The sequence below is a fragment of the Protopterus annectens genome, chromosome 5.part0 (genome assembly GCF_019279795.1).
Source record: "Protopterus annectens isolate FY-2018-M chromosome 5.part0, PAN1.0, whole genome shotgun sequence".
Classification (NCBI taxonomy): Eukaryota; Metazoa; Chordata; order Ceratodontiformes; family Protopteridae; genus Protopterus; species Protopterus annectens.
In genome coordinates this window covers 439,450,667-439,472,478 of record NC_056735.1, presented here as the reverse complement: position 1 = coordinate 439,472,478, position 21,812 = coordinate 439,450,667, and positions in this window count along the sequence as shown.

The window sequence follows — 21,812 nt, the reverse complement described above, 5'->3', positions numbered from 1 at the left end:
CTATGCTGTAGAGGGAATTCTTTCTCTGCTGAGCCAGTTCACTCATGTTTTTAAACATTATTTTCTTCCTCTTGTTAAATGCCCTGTTTATAGTTGAGGTCCACCAGGGTGACTTCTTTTTTTCAGGAGTACCTGGTCTTGATCCCATCAGGTACAGCCATATCTATACAGCTGCATAAGTTGTTATACAGGGCATTTGCACACACTTCTGCATAGGACCCCCTGTTATCTGGGACTTGAATGTGGTTTGAATCTTTTTATACCCTCACTTAACAGGGGGTAATTTGTTTTAGAAAATGTTTAAGCTTTTTTGTTCTTGATGGGGCATCATGCCTTATAATTATATTGAAAGAGACTGATTTATGGCCTAATCTTACCAGGGAGAGCATCACAGAGGAGGGTACAGTGCTGCCCATGTTAGGGAATACAGTGTCTCAGACATTTGTGCCCCCTGTGGAAGTGCTGTCTATCTGTTTCAGAGCATTTGTATTGACAAAGTCCAAGAACCTCTGGATCAGCAATTTTGTGGACATGTACCTTTTCCAGTCAATAGAAGGATAAGTAAAGTCACTCATGACCAAGGTGTTTGGCTGTATGGCAAGTGACTCCAGTAATTCCGGGTATGCTGTATGCAGTTCTTGGTTCATGGCAGGGACCTATAGCTAGCAACGATGTGGTAGGGTATTTTGCCTATAGTCAGTTGGACATGGAGTAGCTCATGAGAGTCGTACTGTTTGACCGGTCTCAAGTTTTCTAGAAGTTTTTCCTACATAAAAACTGCTACAAGTGGAACACTTAGCCACATAGACCATTCCTGAAGAATTACATGTAAAATTTTGATTAACCCCTATAGTTTTGTTCATGTGCTTGGGGTTAAAATAAGAGCTGTTCAAAATATTACTACTGTAATTACACATCCCACAAAAATAAGTACTTTTAGGTTTATTACTACTGATAGTAAGAATCAGATCAGTTCTTTTCAACCTGACTCTAAGATTAAAGCCCTTTTTATATGTAAAATGCAGCTCACTTCTTAATGTTTCAAATAAATCAGCATTGCCCTTAATAATTTCTATAATGAACTAATATCCTTTCAATGCTATGATTGTCAATTGACATATTATTAGCCATGTCTAAAGTATTATCGGACTGTGTAGCATTTTGACACCACCTGTCAAAATTTGTTGAAAAATAATTGTCCATTTCACCTTCATCTCTTCTATAAAATTCATCAGAGGCACCTCTTAAAACCTTCTATGCGAACAACAAAAACAACAACAAAAAACTCTTGAAGAAACAAATATAACAATAACCATTTCTTCAACTGATATAAGTCTGGACGACCTAATAAATATCTTGTTACTACTTTATTTTTCATAAAAAGAGGGTGTACGCTATTAAAGTGAACATAATTATTGACAAAAGTGGGCTTTCTATTGATATTGAAAACAAAACATTTATTCAGTATATGAATGAAAAGCTTCAGATCTAAAAAATAACTGAATTACCTAAGTTACCCACTGTAAAGCTCAGAAATTTAGGAGTAGTATTTAAAGTCTCTAAAAAACTCTGCAGTCTTCTCTGCTCCCCTTCCAGATGAAAAAGAAGTCACCAATGTAACCAATGTAACTTTTAAAGTTAAGTTGACAAGCAGTGAGTGGGTGTATAAAAAAAGACTCCTCACCATCCTAGAACTGGAATTGTGAATTCTGGTGCCATAGCCACACCCATAGTTACTCCACCTTTCTGGTGGAAGTGAACTTCTTTAAATATAATACATTTTTTTTGAGAGCTGCCTTCAAAAGCAAACACATTATATTAATTTCAGTTATGCTAATGCCAGTAACTTTACCTAGCGACAACCTAGTCTAGTCAATGGCTACATCTTGTGGGATGAAGGTACATAAACTGGTGATATCAAGGTGAAAAGAAAGTTTTATTCACTTGGAAGACTATAGTTTCTAAGCTGAGCTAAAAGCTCCCAAGAAGCTGTAATATGGGACAATAACTTCTATGCAACTGGATTCAAAAACCTATCCAAAAATATACCATTGGGTTCTGTTTTAGAAACTTTAACTTAGATGATCAGCTTGAATGGCGGATTGTGAATGTGTTTTGTAAATCTTTAATATTCAAAAGATAATTCCAAGATCTGGACTGGGAACATATATGTATTCATACAATTTGAGATTACTGACATTTAAGATTAAAGAGACCTTGTTCCACAAGTTCTAACAAGAAATCATCACTCCGCCTATATGCTCCATGGACCCATAACAGATCAATTTTACTATAAAAATGGCAATCATTCAACCCTTCATAAGTATCAGATTCATATTTACTATTTCCCATAATGTGTAACTGTGCCAGTAGACTCCTGTTGTCCAAATGGGTGTGATGTAACCTACAGAGGATACCAGCTGACTAAGCATCTCTTGTGCTCGGTCCTGATTTTTTATCTGTGTAAGCTTCAGTAGGTAGCAGGTCTTGCAAAATGGAGAAAGCGTGATTGATTTAATAAGACCACTGATGTGTGCTGTGATGGTAAATTACTCAGCCAACGGTGAATTTGCAACTGACACAGCCCCATTTTGTAAGCTACTTCCCTTCTTATTTTTTTAAATAAAACTGTCTTGTATCTTTTTTTGTGAGGACGAGAAGGAGTAATGCCAAGGTGGTGAGTGCTGACAGCTGCTATTCCTGTGCTGTCTGCTGTGGACTTGTTACCATTCAGTTTTTTCTTACTTTCCTTCCCAAAGTCAAAAGGTGTCTGAAGGGACACTGATACAGTGACCATTGCTGTCCCTGCTGAGGACTCTACCACCAAATATGTCAACAGTAAGAGGACAAACCCCATAGAATATGGCATCTACCCAGTCTCCCTGGACATCTTGTATTCTCACCCTTTGTTTTCTTTTTTTTGTGTTAGTCTTTTGACATTTTTTATCTGCCATGACTGATCAAACAGGGGAATATGGGTGGGTGGGGGGTGATGGACAGAAAACGACACAGTTCATTAGGATCACACGTCAGCCAACAATATAATGGAGGGAGAGGTGAGATGAAGCCCCTTGCCACAAACTGCTGCTGGTGAAACCACTAAGAGTTACCTGAACTACTTGATTTAAAAACTTTGCATTTGGCAACTTGGCACTGAAAAGGAGAAGGACCCTGTGTGTCAAATGTATTCTGTCAGGGTTGCTCAAAGAAGAAACAGATTAGTAAAAATATGCAAATCTCAACTTGAAAAACAACTAGTTGTCAGAAAACTCCATTTCTAATACTCAAAAGGAAATGTCAAAACACTTAAACTTCTCCACTTAACACAAAGACAGAAAATTACATAACAATGGTTACTGGACAGCAGTGTTGGCCCTGTTGAAATACTGCCTGTCAAAGTGACCATTGCTGTGAGGAGAAACTCCAAATAAGGTGTAGACTGAAGCCCTCCATAGCCCAGGAATGGAGCAAGACAAATTTTCTTGCTTAAGAAATGCAAGATCTTGATTGCATGACAGCTAGATGATCTATACAGCTGAAGGCAAATTCTCAGCAGTTTTTGCCACAACATGCAAAATGACAATTAATAGTTCCCACCATTGATTACTAAAGCAGCTTTCTATCAGTTGTATGATGTAACTCAGCTAACTTATATCATTAAACTGAGCATGTTTACAAGGAAGTACTACACTTAGTGGATTCAAATCTCTCTCCCATTAATAAACAAAATATCACACATCAACAATGTTATTTTTCTTTTTGTTTTGCACGTTTATACAAGGTAGACAATGCTGAATGTGAATGCATGCCCACATCACTCAAAATCTAAATGCCACTGCAGTAGCTGCTCACAATGCAATAGAAAATCTCATAACATAGTTACCAGAAGACATTTGAATGGATATCCTGAGCAATGTGTGTGAATGCATTTGAGCTGCCTTTAAAGGGAGTGTATCACCTGAGGGATCAAAATCCTCCACCTATGAAAGCATTACTATTAAGCAGCATTGCATACATTACCATCTATTGAGTAAAACATTACTGCCTGTTAGAGAATGGGTTTACTGTACATCAGTATCCTGACTGGAGAACAAGTTTTGTCCAGCAGGGTATTAATGTACAAGTAATGCCCGCTGAAAAACATGTCCGCTGTGGAGCTCGGGCAGAAAGAAACTAACAGCCGCCATTATTTTACACTTGCTAAGCAGTGCTTCTGCTGTTTAGCGAGTGTAAAATGTAAAAAAAAAGTAAAAAAAAAATTTTAAAAATGTATGTGTTTATGTTTGTGTGTGACAGTGTGTCTGTGTATGAGTGTAAGGGAAATTGGTTGAGCTCCTATTTTACACTCGCTAATCAGCGCTTCTGCTGTTTAGCAGGTGCAAAATAAAAAGCGTGTGTGTGTGAGAGAGACTGTATGCATGTGTGAAAGTAAGAGAGACAGATGATCAAAAATCAAATATAAATGAATCAGAAAAAAGAGTGTGTATGTGTGTTTATGTTGCTGTCTGTGGGTGTGAGTAAAAGCGTGCATGAGAGACACAAATAATGAGGAAACAAAGGGTTAAAATAGGGACAGATTTTAAATATTGCTCTTATAAACGTAGGATGTTGCCAGAATAACAGGGTTTCGTTAGCATGCAGTTTTCTGAAGTAGAGATGTGTGTGTGTGTGTGTGTGTGTGTGTGTGAGTGTGTGTGTGTGTGTGTGTGTGTGTGTGTGTGTGTGTGTGTGTGTGTGTGTGAATGAGTGAGTGAGATGACTACTGGCAGCAGCAGTAAAGAGGTTTGCATATCTCTGTACCTTTCAGATAAAGAAATCTGAATAAAGCCTAAATAAAGGGGGAACGAAGGCTCTGAAATAGAAACATTTGAATTATTGCTCTTATAAAATTAAGAAGTTACTTAAGTAAAGGATTTATGTTAGCATGAATTTTCTGAGGAAATAAAAGTCAGAAGCTTAAATGTATGCCATTATGTAGTAATTACAATCTTCAATGACTGCCAACCAAATGATTTAGGAGTAAGGAACCAAAAAAATAAAGCGAATACCTGGTTATTTTTTTTTAAATGTTATATTTTGGATGTAAAATGCTTCTTTCAACACCATCTACATATACTATAGCAAGTTTGAATCATTAGGCAGAAAAACTATTTTACATCAAAAATATACTATACATATATATATATATATATATATATATATATATATATATATATATACATACAAGTAAAACACAACAATTTTACAGAGAACCCATTCTCTAAGTGCAATAATGCCCTCCAGGGTGTGTATTAATGTGTAATTAATGCCCTTCCTGGTGTGTAGAGTCCCTGGGTGGGCATTAATTACACATTAACACACACCCTATTGGGCATTATGGCTTGCTTACTACTTATAGGTTCATAGCTGGTTAATAGGTTATTGACCCAAATGCTGTTTTTAGCCTGGACAAACATACCCCAAATTTACCAAATTATTGCTGGCATGTCTCAATACCCAAGGGAATTTTATAGTTATGATATAGGCTTGAACACATCAAGTATTCACAGACTGCCAATATTAATTAGGTACATAGGTGTCAAACCAGGGCTAAAGTTGTGATTTCCCATCCACTGGTCCAAGTTATGTTTGAATAGTGTTAAGGATAAACTTTACTTCACATGGATAAGACTCCTGTTCCAGAGAAGGGTTAATCATTGACACACATGCCTGCCCCCTCAATATCTCATGTTTCTGTTGTAGATGAGGTTTAGGTCCTGAGAATGGGTATGTATTTCTGATGCTACTCATTTTAGAGAAGTGCACAAATCTGGCAGTATGATTTTTGACCACCACGGTGGTGCAGCGGTTAGCATTGCCGCCTCACAGCAAGAGGATCTCTGGTTCAATCCTTGGCTGGGGTGCCTTCTGTGCAGAATCTGCATGTCCTCCCTGTGGTCATGTGGGTTTCCTCCAGGTGCTCCGGTTTCCTCCCATATCCCAAAGACATGCTGTAGGTGGGTTGGACAATCTAAATTGTCCCTAGTTGTGAGTGTGTGCGTGTGTGTGCCTTCTGTGGGAGGTTGGGTGCTGGGCTGGCAACTTGACACTGTAAAAACTCCATGGCCAATCATGAATGGACAGGTGATCTGCTGTGGCAACCCCTAACTGGGAAAAGCCAAAAGAAGAAGCATAAAGCTACACGCTACCACATTTTGCCAATGTCAACATTTTCTAGACCTATAAGAACTGAGGATGCCACATAAGCAGTCATATCACAATTGTCATAAAACATACAGTTGAAGGGGTGACTTAAGCAGTGTGTTGGAACGCATTTGATTTCTCTAAAAGGGAGTACAAAACTTGGGGTTTCCCATGTGAAAATGTTACAACCAAGTCAGCTTCCACACATCTGATCTGACAGATAAGCCAATTTTGCCTGTTCCCATTTCATCACACACTTGTGTTAGGTACACAATCAACATTCTCTAATATAGTGACTTAAACACTGAGACCACAGGGGATGTTACATGGCAAGTATCAGGCAGGATACAGTTGAAGGGAGAAAGACAAATGCATGGGGTGATATGCAATGTGCCATGTCAAACAGACACTGTCAAAGTGTGGATCACAATTCACAGCATAATACTGCATTAATAAGCCAAACATACCATCAGGAGTTCATTAAACAATCAAGGCTGTTATTCTTTTGAAAAATAACTATATCCTCATAGTGATATCAGTATTGCTTTCTGTTGCACAGTGAGGTGAAGCATATTAGTGCAAAGAACACCATATGTTTTAAGGCAAATTCTGATCAGTTTTTGCCAAAGGATGTGAATTGTCAGTTACCAATACTAAACTTTGCTGCTCGATGCCAAGCATCTCACAATAGTGGAAGTAACAGGAGTAATTTGTAGTTGTATTCAAATGTGTCATGTCCATGTCTGTTAAGTGATTCGTTTGTCACTTGACATGTATTGTCACGGTACAGAATGAGATATATGTGTGAAAGATTTATCCTACATACATATTACTGGAGTGGGAGTAGTGATATACTCTACAGTGATGCTGCCAATGTGAAGTCGTGAAAGAATTTGCAGTCATGTGTCTGACAAGTCACAGGTAAAGGAATTTTGCAGAAATGCAATCGCAAAGGTAATCATACAGTCATACAACAGCCAGACATTGTGTGATAGTGGCAGCTGTCAGACAGTGGTGTCCACCCATGCATTCCTGATTGTTAATCTGCAGACCACGTCAGCCAGTATTTATGTGTGCATCAGTTAAATCTCATTGTTATGTGTATACAATGTGCAGCATAATAACAAGATACACAAGCAGCTCATATTACTAGTGCACTCATGAATACTAGTCTGCAAATATGCTTGTAATAGTACAGGTTCAATGGAACACACTGTGATACTGTGAAGGAAAATGTGAGATAATCCCACCGTCAGTTGCAAGCAACAATGCACTGAGTGGATTGGAACAGACTCCTCATATCATATATACATTAATGCAATAAAATATATACAACTGATAGAGGCCACTGACATTACTTTCACTCTGTCAGAATCACTTACAGAAGCTCAATGCTGCCAAACTTATTTGTAAAACCAATGACAAAGCATCAGTGCATGCATAATTATTTTGTGAGTTTTTTGCCATAGTACGAGAACTAGCAGTAGCCTTTGTTATTTGATACCAATTGTTGTGCAAATGCTGAGTACAGAAATAGAGATTTCTGTTTATATGCCGTTTCTGGCCATGTGTGTGGTATGTGAATCTATTTTTTTATCTAAATTAAAGGTGTGAAATGAGGTTGATAGGGCAGTGGTGAAAACGTGAAAATGGGGAGTAAGCAGAGGTTAGGACACTGAGCGAGTAATTAACGAATGAGTTGGATAGTGGAAGGAGGGGACCATAGCTATCCACTTTTTCACAAGTTAACATTGTATTTGTTCAAACAATTGAGAAATTTGGATAATCACTTCACAACGGATGCGTGACAACAACTTAATTTTGTTTGTCCAACTGGATCAAATCAAGTGTTCAAATACATGGACATATGCAAAGTGGAGAATTGTGTATTAGGTATATTATTTGTGAGACAGAGACACCCTTTTATTTTTTTTAAGAGGGATGAATGTTGGGAAAGGTATTTAAGAGTAACAGGGGTAGGTTTGTGGGATAGGTTAGGTTTTAGGAGTAGATATAAAGGACATACAAGGCAGGCAGGGATGATGATGAACAGAACAGGGTGGGGGAACCATGACTGGGGTGAAATATGGGACTTTGACATCCATCCCTGTCCAGCATGCATACATTAGGAATCTAGTCCCCACTCTTAGAACTATCACCACTGTCTCCTGTTACAGTTATGGGGGGGGCAGTGCCAGCTGGAGCAGCAATCTGGAAATTACCTGCAGTTTCCTTTATTTATGGCCGATGTGGACACTGAGGCCTCTCTCCACAATCTCCCCCACCAATCCTTTCAGCTCTTGTCAGGTGATATAACCACCACCTCCAGTGAAACTACTCCCAGTGAGTAGCACTGCACTAGCCCATGGAGCAGAGTTAACTGGTACAGGTGGTGCAGGTAGTGCATGTTTTGACCTAGATGTACAAGGAGTCTGTGCTGCCAGTGGTGGTGTCACTGCAACTAGCAGTGGAGGGCTATTCTAGCGCCCTGTGCTATAGTTTGTGATACAGTGGGTATAATTTTGCAAAGGCAATGAAAGATAATCATAATAAAAAATATATAAAGGATAGAAAGAAGTGGGGAGAGACAAAACAAGAGAAAAATATCTTAAATCCTTTGTAATTTACTATGTTCCACTAAGTATATATTCCACATACATTTCTAGGAATTGAAGTATGAATGTTTGAGGCCATAAATTGCTGTTACACTAAATATATCATATTGCAGGCTCTCACAATTATAAACATTCTAAAAAACAATAGTATTACTATTTAAATATGATATTGTTGAATTATATTTGTATTGCAGTGGTGTTGCTGTGGTAGCATTGTTGCCTCACAGTGAGATGTTGTCCTGTTCGATTCTCAGCTAGAGCATATTCTGTGTGGAGACATGCGTGAATGGGTGTACCTTCATTGAAAGCTGTGCACCAGGGCTGGCAACTCAGCAAGTAAAATCTACTGCCAATCATTAGTGGACCTGAGTTCTGCTGTGGCGACCCCTAACCGGGAAAAGCTGAAAGACACAACAACAATTGTTGAATTTACATTTATAGAGGGCCGGATTCACAATGGCTTGCACGAAGTCTAAGAGTAGAGTAAGACTCCATGTAGCCATCATGTCCGACTAGCGATCCAGGAACAGCCTGCAGGGGCATGCAAGAGAGCTCCTAAAACAGCTCTTACACGGACAGGGCCGGGTTATGCAAATTATCTCAATTGCAGGTGAAAGGCATGCAAATGGGGTAGATTTGCGATTCAGGAAACCCGAACCTGTCTGAGTAAGAGCAGTGTTATCTGCAGAAATGTACTCAGTTGACAACTGAGTACGTTCTGCAAATAGAAAAACAGAGCCGTGACAGCTCCAAATAAAGGTTGCATCCAGTGCAGGAAGCATGCCAATGGCCAAATATACGGCCAATGGCAATGTATCCTGATGCAATATGAAAAAAAAAATATTTTTTTTCTCCAATTTCCGATGTTTAAGCGTAGCGCAGCGACGTGCAAATGGGTTGTGCTCTAAAAACCAGAAAAATAAAAATTAAAACCCACAAATGTGGATTTTATTTAAATTGTTAATTTACAATGCAAGGGAATGGCAGGCTGAAGACAACATGGCCACCGAGTAGAGGTTGCTAAGGGGGGAAGCACAGTCTAAGAGATGTAACCAAGCATTAGTAGGCAATCCTATGCGAAGGAGGGTTAGGATAGTGAATCGCAGGTTTACATAGCAAATGAGCACAGTCAGTGGAGTGTAGGAGTAGGATAAGGGGAGTAACAGAGTAGAAGATAGCTGACATCACGAATGGGGTATGTATGAAAGAAGGGAAGCTCATTGGAGCAGAGTGGCATGTGTCAGCTGTCATTTACACATCATTGAAAGAGGTGTGTCAACAGGTAGGCTAGGTAAAGGCAAGAAATGGAAGGTGTATGCCATGAATAACACCAAAGTTTCTTGCTGAGTGGGTATGCATGCGTGTGCGCGCCTGTAAACCCGAATAAGACAGTGTGCGCGCGTGTAAGCATGAGTGTATGCGTTTAAGCCAGAGTAAGCATGTATAAGGCAGTTTAAAGTGTTGTAAGCACGCTTGTGCTGGTGTGTGCGTGTTTTAACCCAAATAAGCAAGTTGTAGTCCATATAAGCATGTGTGTGTGCATGTGAGCTGCTGTGAGCGTGTTTGCGCTTGTGTGCACGGCGCTGCCCCCCAGAGGAAACTGTTAGGAAATAGGAAGCACAACAAATAGTAGGAAGCTACCAGGGATTACTAGCAGAGCTAGCAGGTGAAAACAATCAGAATCAGACAATTACACAGGCAGTACACTAGCCCAGCCCAGCCTAGCACTTAAAACTCTGCAAACAACAGTCCATAATGTTTCTCACAAGAGACACTGCAGTAAGCTAATAGAAGTGAAAACTGAAAAAGCTTTACTGAGACAAAGAATGTTAGGGGCTGCCAATGCTGTTATAAGGCGACATATGCAACATGCTGAGGGTGGTGACAATGGAAATGCTGCTGGACAACCCACAGTGAGGAGATGGAGAATTGTGTACAGGCCCAGGGTAACCTACCAGGGGCTACATGATCTGGAGATAGTGGAGTGCTATAGAGTGGACAGAGACCTCCTGCAGCAAATTGTTAAGCTGTGCAGGCCACGCCTCACACACAGAACCAACAGAGGGAAACCCATCCCAGTGGAAACCAAGGTATGTGTTGGCCTAAGAATATTAGCAACAGGTACCTTCCAGAGACCAACTGGTGATATGATGAGGATATCACAGGCATCAGCATCCAGGGTACTGCACCAGTTCCTGGATGCTATGTCAGCACATGTCGGTGATTATGTATATTTCCCCAATTCCCGTGAGGTATTGGCCAGCAATATGTGTCTCTTCCAGCAAATAGCGGAATACCCTGAAGTAGTGGGCGTAATAGACTGCATGCACATACACATCAAAGCACCAGCCGGTGAGCGGGGTAGGGTCTACTTCAACTGCAAGGGCTTCCCCTCCATCAACTGCCAGGTCGTGTGTGATGCCCAGGGCATAATACTGAATGTGTGTGCTGGCTGCCCTGGAAGCTACCATGATTCCCATATCTGGCATCTGACACAGCTGTACCAGACATTTGCCAATGGGGACATCCCACATGGTCACCTAGTGGGGAATGCTGGCTATGCACTGGAGCCGTGGCTGATGACACCCATCAGAAACACACACACACCTGAACAGGAATGCCATAATGAGGCACACACACAAACACAAAATGTAATCGAGCATGTGTTTGGGCTGCTCAAGTCACGGTTCCGGTGCCTGGACACATCTGGTGGAGCCTTGCAGTACTCATCAACTACATGTACCCAAACTGTCATGGTATGTGCTATGCTACATAATATGATCCTGCGAAAGCAGCTCCAGCAGGACCAGCATAGGCCTGGGCCAAACAGCCCCCCACCATTGCCAAAGTCATCACAGGCAGAACGTGACTTGGAGGAGGAACAACCAGAGCCTGCCCCAGTAGGCAGAAAGAGGTGTGCCCAGTATGCTTTGGCCTTGGCAAAGAGGCAATGCATAGCACATACACTGGCTCAGTAGGAACTCTGGAAATGATACCTCTCTCTTACTCAGACATATAGTAAAAGGGCTGCCTAAGTTGGCACTACCTGCTTTCAAACATGTACAGGGAGTGTAGTATGTACATCCGACATAGGCAGCCCTGCAGCACCACCTGAGGCATGATTGCCATGTGTTAAGCAATTTAAAGCAGTGCTAAACAGCATTTACCACCATGTAGTATATGCAAACAGAATCGCACACACCAACTAGTGCAACTGTGGTCAATGTTGAGTAATATTGGGCAACATCCAGCAAAGTTGGTGAATATTCAGCAATGTTGGACAAGCCTGGTCTAAGCAGGGCATAGCTGAACAAAAGCCAACATGCTCATATTTGATTAACTGGCCCTTAAGCAGTCTGGTCTGCTCAGTATGAAAATATAAAGCAGTGATGGGCCTCGAACGCAGGATACTGTGCACTATAGTTAAAGTACTGAACCACTAAACCATGACAGTATTGCAGTGGTCAGCCAGTATGAAGGAATGTTGATAAGTCTATGCAAAGTATCTCATGGAAACCCTGCAGGCACAGCATAATCCCTGTTGAATTATGAAACAAAGGTGAGTCCTGCAGTATGAACAGAACTTGACTTCCAACACACACACACAGTATAAATGTTAATATTGGTCATGTTCACTCACATCCACAAATGAAGTGGACCTCAGATCGCAACATACTGAAAGGTCACACTGGGCATGCTCACACACTTGAATAAATGAGACAAATGTCAGGCAATAAAACATGGAAAGCCTGAACTGGGCATGCTCACACACTTAGGCCATGTCTGAGTACAGCAGTGGGCCACACATATCTGGCAGTTGCATGTGTTAACCCAGGAACCTCTCACTATCCAGCGATCTGCCCTGTGCACACAGTTACATGACAACAGACACATATATAATATAGTGGAACCCTGTCATAATCAAATATGTTCTGCAGATACCTAAGTTGTTCATAGAAACTGGGAAAGCAAAGACGATAAAGACCTGCAAACAGTATCAGCAATAAATATTGTGCATCCCGAACATAAGCATAGGTTCAGAGGTCGATACTAGGCTATCTGCCCTAGGGCATGTACAAGCCTAGCCAGAGTGTGTTTGGCTTTTGCAACCCTGTCAGATTACTACACTGTGCCAGTGAATAGTAAGTCACACAAGATAGCCCATGTATGTCTAGACTAGCGTGCCTCTGTCTAGCAGGGACACAGAAGATATCCCAGGGGTAAGCATACAATCACCCATACAGCCATCAAGATGTCCCCTGTAGGTGGTCAGTGGGTGGCTCTGCCTATGTGAAACTGTGATCACAATCCGGAGTGAGTAGAGGCCCTGGGATAAGAATATGTCCCTCCAGCATGTCCTATTAGCATCTGTGCTGAGGTATATGTCCCTGGAGTGTGTAGCTCCAAGGGAGTCAGATATCCTGTGGTGGAGCATGTCCAGTAATTCTGGGTTGGGTATTTCTGTAAACAACAGGCACACATCATATCCGAGTAGGTGGTAAGCGACTGAGTATAGCTGGAGTTACTGCATCCGAACTGTGCAGGTCATCCGTGTGAGTCCCTACATCTGCTTGCTGAGGAACTTCTGTGACCAGTACAGTTGCTGCAGGTGTTGGATAAGGTACACCCCAAATGTGGCATTGTAACCAAGCATGGTTGTGATGAGTATAGGGGCACAATGACCTCACTCGATCTAGATGTGAAACCATATGGGATAAGGTGGCTTATATAGAAGGTCTGTCCAACCACTTTGGCAACGTGAATGTTAAAGGCGACAGTACAAACAAGTCACGTCCCCAATCACCTAACAACTCCTACCGTATGTAATGGAGTACTACCTATGTGGTAATGTGTGGGCATGTTGTTATTCCCAAAGGGGATGACTATGCAATTAATGGCATTTAGCTGTAGGCCATGGCTTAGGCACCAGTCATCCATCTCTGTGAGCCCCTGTTTGAGTATGCATGTGGCAGCTGGTGAGTTGATTATGACACCCAGTTTGCAGTCAAGTGCGAACAAGGTCAGCCATATTCCCCCTGTGGTAGCCTGTACATCAGAAAAATATATACTGAACAAGAGAGGTCCCAGGACTGAGCCATGTGGGATGCCACGTGTAACTGGTGTATAGTCAGACATGGCACCTGCAATTCTGACCATGTGGGTGCTATCCCTGATCCAGGTAGCAATCCATCATGTGAGATATGTGTCCATATCGACTCTGGTGAGCCTATGCATAATGGCCCAGTGGGTTATTGTGTGGAAGGCGTTTGCAAGGTTCAGGTAGGCTGTGTGGATAACTGTCCCTATGTCGATGGACCTGTTAACCGTCTAAAGAATAGAAACATGTTCAAGAGCAAGATCTGCCCACAACAATGCTGAAATATGTAGGACACAGTGTCTGTAGGTTCCCGATGTCTATGTGTAAGAGACTCATGACAATACGGTCCATAGCTTTGCAGAACAGGCTAGTTAGGCTTATAGGGCAATGTTGTCTGTGGTCCATTGTGGCACCAACTCTGTGGAGTGGGACCACTGTCGTTGTACGCCATTCCATGGGTACATATCCTGTAGTAACTCTGATATTGCACAGTGATGTAATGTGAGGGTTATGTCTGTCATGAAGCTCATGTAAGATGCATGCTGGGACACCATCTGGTCCCATTGATGCTGTGATGTATGCTTTGGGGAGGGCAGCACTCACTTGTTACTGTGTGATGTCAGGGAGGTTAAACTCTTTTGGGATGGATAGTTGCTCCCTAGGGGGGGTGGGGGGGAGACATCTGCACTGAACCTGTTTGCCAGGATGTTGGCAATGCCAGTGGGTTCAGGGTAAGTTTAGTCAGCATGCAGTAACTCATAGCATATCAGTGAGTGTCCACCCAGGTTCCTGACATAACTGAAGAAGGCCTTGTGATAGTCCTATGTGTCTGGTGCAATTGTCCGTGAGAAGCAGCCCTTAGATAAGTTCATGAGTAATCGTAGCTGTCTGCTACTACAGATCACAGATGCTTTCCCCATCTGGGATTGTGCTCTGTCATGTAGTAGCTTCCTCCTGATGTTGTACAGCTTATTAATGGCTGGGGTCTACCAGACAGGTCCCCTGCCATTGGAGGAGTGAGTCCTGTTGTTATTTGGGATAGCACAATCCATGCAGTCCACTAGGTGTCCATAGAATGTGTATGTAAAGGATTCAGCAGTCAGAGCCGTATTTGCCACTGTCTCAGGGTCTCTGAAGGATACCACCTTGCTTTGGTGAAGTGAGACATTGGCTCATGAGAAGTTCACCAAGATTACCCAGGATGGGTGTGTGGAGGGTATATGTATGTCCAGTGAGATATATGTATGTTCTGACCTTACCAATGAGGGGTATATCGCAGGTGTGGAACATAGAGTCCCCATGTTGGTGATGATCAGGTCCAATATGTATTGCCCCTTGTGGCTGTGGTGACTGGTTGTGCCATAGCATATGAATTTACAAATTGTAGTGACTGTAGGGCGAGGGTGTTGGGGCTTGAGTAGTATCCCCAGTCAATATTTGTGTATTTGAAGTCACCCAGTATAATGGTATTTGTGGAGACCTTCATATTCTCCACTGTTCCCAGGAATGCCGAGTGTGGTTCCTGAGTATGGGAGGGTGGTCTGTAGCAGGCAACAAACTGAAAGGCAGTTTTGCACAATGGTAGTTGTATATGTATGGTCTGTGATGCTTTGTGCAGTGCTACTAACCCGGAGGTGTGTGTATCTGTGATGTATATGGATACTCCCCCTAGTTGTGTTGTCCATTCCAAGTCCTGTGGTCAGAAAGCATGGTATGAAACATAACCTGGTAGTGCTGGTGTGCATATGTGAGCCTGAACTAGGCATCTGTTAGTGCACAGATATCGCTATCCTCCATACTGAGGAGAGTCCTGAGTGGCCACAATATGAGGGTAACACATCTGGTGTTGAGCAGCATTACCCTTAGTGTCATTTAACCTGTAATGTCTATGGAGGTGGGTTTGTCTTTTGAGCCCTGCTCAACAAATGCACTATGGAGGTAGCAAGAGCCTTAGCCAGCATTCGAAGGTCCAAGGGTGACAGGTGCAAGCTGTCCATAGTGAAGCTACGTGGCATGTCGAGCAGGTCACCACAGGCTGACAGACACTATATCCCCTATGAATGACACCAATTTGTTAGCCAACTGTTAAACATGATATGTTTGTCTGTATACTGTGACATCATAATTGGTGGGTGTAAGATGCTAGACAAGGTCAGGGTCATACTGGCCTGGGCTACATGATCAGAGTGTTCCTCCATGTACCATGTCATGTGGTCCAGGGAGTAACATCTGAGGTTTTAAGCACCAGCATGGACAATGATGGTGCCAGTCCTGTACTTGCTTTGGAGTGACCTGACTGCATGTGTTATGTGCCAGATCCTGGCACCCGACAGACAGCCCAAAGTGACTATTCCCATGTTTGGGCTGGTGAGTGGTACGTCAGTGTGTCTGACAATAAGTGTTGCCTATTACTAGTGTATTAGGTGTGTTGTTTAGCCCGAAGGGCAGTGACTGTGTGGCACACTGACATTGTAACTATGTGATATGTGGGTATTGTAGTGGGGTAGCAGTTGTGTGTGTGCCTGCTGTGGAGGTCTCTGCTGCTTAGGCAGAGTTAATTCACAGCATCCGAGTATGTCTATGTGTGATAATGTGGTTTGAGTGCTGTCGCCAGAGGATATGTGAAACTGATATGTGGTGTGTGTGGTTACCTTCACCACCTTATAAACTGTGCCAGTCATGGGTCAAGAGAGTTCAGCACCCTGTATGTCTCTATAGGTGCATCTCACACATATATCTGAGTTGGTTGCGAGGAGGAGAGGGTTGTCTGTGTACATGAGGCAGATGTGACATTGTGTCAACATCACAATATTCACCAGCTGTACTGGAGAGTACACACGAAACCAACCCCTGGACATGCCGGTAAATTATGATGACATACACTGTAGCCAGATCACAAAGGATCAGTAGGGTGTTAAGTGTGTAAAAGAGTATAACAGGGATTAGTGCTCAGGTTCGTTGGTGTTCTGTAAAGAGTAGCTGAGAAGGAGTCCAGACTGAATCAAGACAACTCCAACGGCTATGTCATATATAGCAATGTACACCCATATATGTCCTGAGTCAGGGCCAACTGTACCTGACTGACAATGCCGACATACTGACAGACAGGCTTATATATACAGACCCACCTCCCACTGATGATAGTCCATATCATCATACCAGGAGATATCACATGTAGAATGGATGAACAGTTACCCTCAATGCCAAAAGCATGGCAGCAAGTGGAATACATTGATTCCCAATATGTGTCATGCATAAACTACAGAACAAACAGATCCTGCACCTGAACAGTCAGCTGAGCCTCCCCCCCTTCACAGGATGTGGAATCGTTGAATGTGTTACAGCAACATATGGCACTCCACACAAGTGTTGGTGCACAACACACCATGGGAAGTACAGTCCAGTACGCCTATGAAGTCTGATCTGCAAGGCCATGGAGTCCATCATGGTTGAAGTCATAAACAGAGCTATTGGAAGCTGACATACACACAACCCTACTAACTGTGGTATGTTCATGTGCGGATCATGGTTCCCAGACATGCTAGACTGTTTGCAAGGCAGCCACCCAGGAAATACATCACTGAACACAGCTACATGTCTCACATGGACTTTGAATAGCCCTTTATCAACATCCCAGACACATGTAGTACCCACAAAACCAACAAGCTGTGCATAAATATGTGTTGACATATGAAGGAATGTCAATGTGTTCACAGATAGATCACGCAAGGTAAGGGTTATGAGTTCCTGTTCAAGCTGTTGACACCCGACAACCCACATGGACCATTCCTGGAATGGCATAAAACAAAGTGTACACACATTACCATGTCCAGTCTGATGATGTTACCATCCTATAAATACAGCAGGAAAAGAAAAAAACAGCCAATAAAGCAAATAGCGTGCCGTGTTAACACGTCTCTCTCTCTCCAGTATCATAACATAGTTAGGTAGGGGTTTGAATCCTGCAAAAACTGCCTGTGTGTGTGTGTGGGGGGGGTGTGTATGTGTGCAATTGTCTTTGAAAGGAGTGCCCTTTTTGGAGACTGGGAAAACACACTAAATGAGGTACATTCCTCTTTGGAAAGACTGATGATGTCACCATCCTACAAATACAGACGGAGAAGGGAAACCACCCAAGAAAACAAATAGTGTGCCATGTTAATGCATCTCTCTCGAGTATCATAACATAGTTAGGTAGGGGTTTGAATCCTGCAAATGCTGATTGTGTGTGTGTGTGGGGGGGTGTATGTATGTGTGCAATTGTCTTTAAAAGGAGTATCCTTTTTGGAGACTGGGAAAACACACTAAAAGAAGTACATTCCTCTTTGGAAAGACTGATGATGTCACCATCCTACAAATACAGACGGATAAGGGAAACCACCCAGTAAAGCAAATAGTGCGCCATGTTAATGCATCTCTCTTTAGTATCATAACATAGTTAGGTAGGGGTTTAAATCCTGCAAATGCTGACTGTGTGTGTTTGTAACTGTTGGTCAATGCGGTGTTGGTTTTGCTTTTACTATGGTATGACATATTATGATTACAACAGTAAGTGCATTGCACACATCAGGTATCTGCGTGGCAAATATATATGTGTACATGTCCCCTCAATCAGTACATAGGTGTGAAGCCTGCATACTACATGAATACATTTGTTTCCATTGACAGGTTGTGCCGCTGCTTCTCAGATCGTGTGTCACATATGTATGCATATGACAAGGCCGTCCACTGTTGTGATCTGTGGCCAAGGCCATCTGTGCCAGACACACCCATGACAGTTACTTAAGAGTAGTGTGAGTGAGGGTATATGCCTGGGGTATATGTCAGACATGTTCATACACAACAACGACTGCCAATAATGGACAGTCTTTATAGGTGTACAACTGCCTTGTGGATATGCATTCAGGCCTCTAATGTCTTATGTGATACACCTTGGGACTCCACAATACATATGGATATGTGTATACCAAGGGACACATGACATAACATGAGGCTGTATGTACACATTGGTACCCAACATACATGTTGAGGGCTACCACCTGTGTGCTACTGACGGGATAATATGTCTAGTACATGTGGATGACTATGCCATAGTTGGCTTACTGCTATACAGCATGTATCAGACAACAGGTATCTGTCTGTATGATACCCTTGTGTAGGATATGCATCACATCCAGGGAATGCATTGTAGGCCAATGCATGCATTTCCAGATTTGGATGGACACATCCCTAGTGTGTTTGCATGTACCTAAGGGGGCTATATGCCAAACAGGTGTGGTCACAGGAATGGGTGGCGGTCATTACCACTGGTTAGTGTTACAGTGTAGCACCAGAAGGATCCAACTGTTACTGAGTTCCCTATGACTGTGTGTCATTTGTCAGGACATCATCCAATGATTGCTTATAGTCATGCTGTTGAGGTTGTGAATACTACCAGACCGCAAATCATTGACAGATATTAACTGTATCACCCACAGCATAGTGTCAACCCATGTCATACACACATGTCTACCCATGTTAGTACATAACTGTAGTAGAATGCATACTGGCCATTGAAAGATACTATGAGATGTTATCAATGTGTACAACAGGGTATGCCACATGTCCCATGTGTCCACTATGCACGTACATGCAGACAGTGCGCACCCACCATGTTCACAGATGTATACTTGCTAATCTGTACTGCACATATCACACACGTACTGCCCACTCACTAACACATGCTAGCAACACATTACACTTCAGCCAAGTGGCACATGGGTGGACAATACATACTCAGACCTAACAGTGGTGTAAACAATGCTACATTGACAATCAGAGCTTTGATGCATAATGTCTGCTCAGATATACCTACAAGGATGTCATTACACTTTCCTGTTGACAACTTGCTAATATTGCTACACTGCTATAGTGTCACCCTGTGCATCAGCACCATGTTAGCCTGTTCCTCCATCAATGTTACAGATGACAGGAGGTGACACAGGTATCATCATATGCACAGGGCATTTTGTTGTTTGCCAGAGCCTGACACTGAGCCATCCAATCGACATGTCTGTGTGTGTGTGTGTGTGTGTGTGTGTGTGTGTGTGTGTGTGTGTGTGTGTGTGTGTGTGTGAGGGACAACAGTACAGCATGGGCCAATGTTGATGTAATGTGTGTGTGTATGTGCGAGCCCTAGTTGTTTGGTTAATGTGTGTGTGTCTGCATGCACACAGCTCCACCATGTGGCTGCCATATACAGTAGTTTGTAGGACAGCCACAGACTGTATCTGCTAGGCTGTACAGGTCACTGTCTCTGGCCAAGGACACAGTACCTGTGCCTGGCAGGGGTGCCACGGACAGTATCGGGTACCAACCCTGACTGGGTACTGTCATCAGAGGCAGAGGTATGACGAATGGACCCATGCCCCTGCTGGGACTGGCCAGAGCCATGTGCACGTGGTCTACTGGGATGGTCAATGGACAGGCCAGCCCCAGCATTGCTGGGGCTGGTACTGCCACTACAGGAGCGGCTGTGAACTGTGGGCTGTCCGCGACCACTGCCAGCTGTTGCTGTTGCTGGCATGCGTCCGCGTCAATGTCGCAACCATCCCGCGTGGACCTGGCTCATGGAAGACATATTTTGGAGGGCATCTAATGTCTCCCCCCAATGTCTATCAATGACCTCGGTGTAAGTCCATATGGCACCGGCAAGGTCACGGATGCTGTCATTGATAGCGGTGTAATGTGCCCTCTGTGCCCTAAGTCCCTGCCTGGTGTACCGTTCCATACGTGACTGAACCTGCATTACAGCCTGGAACATACTGGACATCGTAAGACCTGTGAGGGCACACCTACCAGGGGCAATACGACCAGCAGTGCTCCCCCGAGAACCCCTGGACCTCCGCCTATGTGGTACCGTTCCAGGAATACGGCTATAGCTGCTGTGAGGGGATGCAAATGCCATGGGTACCACACTCTCCTGGTCAATGCCAACTGTATGCTGTCCCTCGCCTATGGCCATTGCTGGTGAGGGATGTATTGACAGTATGAGTGTACGCATAGATGAGGTTGAACGCTGTGTACTGTCGATTGGCGGACCAACGATAGACCCTGTCAAACCTTCCTGTGCCAAAATACATGTTTCATCATCACCACTATTCATGGCTTTGGCTTCAGGTTCCCTGCTGCTTTCGGCCACCCCTAACTCAGCACCTGTGAGAGGAAGACAGGAAACACACTTTACGGTCTGCACATGAACACATGCATACATGCACACATGAACACAAGAACACATGAACACATGCACACATGCACACATGCAGACATGAACACATGAACACATGCACACATGCACACATGAACACATGCACACATGAACATATGCACACATGAACACATGCACACATGCACACATGAACACATGCACACATGCACACATGAACACATGAACACATGAACACATGCACACATGAACACATGCACACATGCACACATGAACACGTGCACACATGAACACTGATACACTCCTCACTACAACACATGCACACCCACACCAGCAATCCAACACATACTCTATATTGGGTGAAGGTGGGTGTCAGTATCACAAGGTAAACAGTCACCACACACTTGTCAGCATGCAGAATATGTGTTGCACAAGACCATGCAGTGCAAGTGTAGACGGCCCTATTTAATGGCAGTATACATGGCTTTGATGCAACTTTGTAGTTGTTCAGTGATTGGCTACACCCTGGAACACAATGTGAACATGGACACAACATTGCTGTGCAGGTATTATCAGCTCTGCAGTGCCCTGTGCACCATCACTCACAAGTATACATGCCATGGCTGCATGTGTTATCTGTGTGACAGATATATATCCATGTCTGAGTACAGTGTCTGTGTCCATAGCAGATAATAGTGGGCACGGTTGTAGC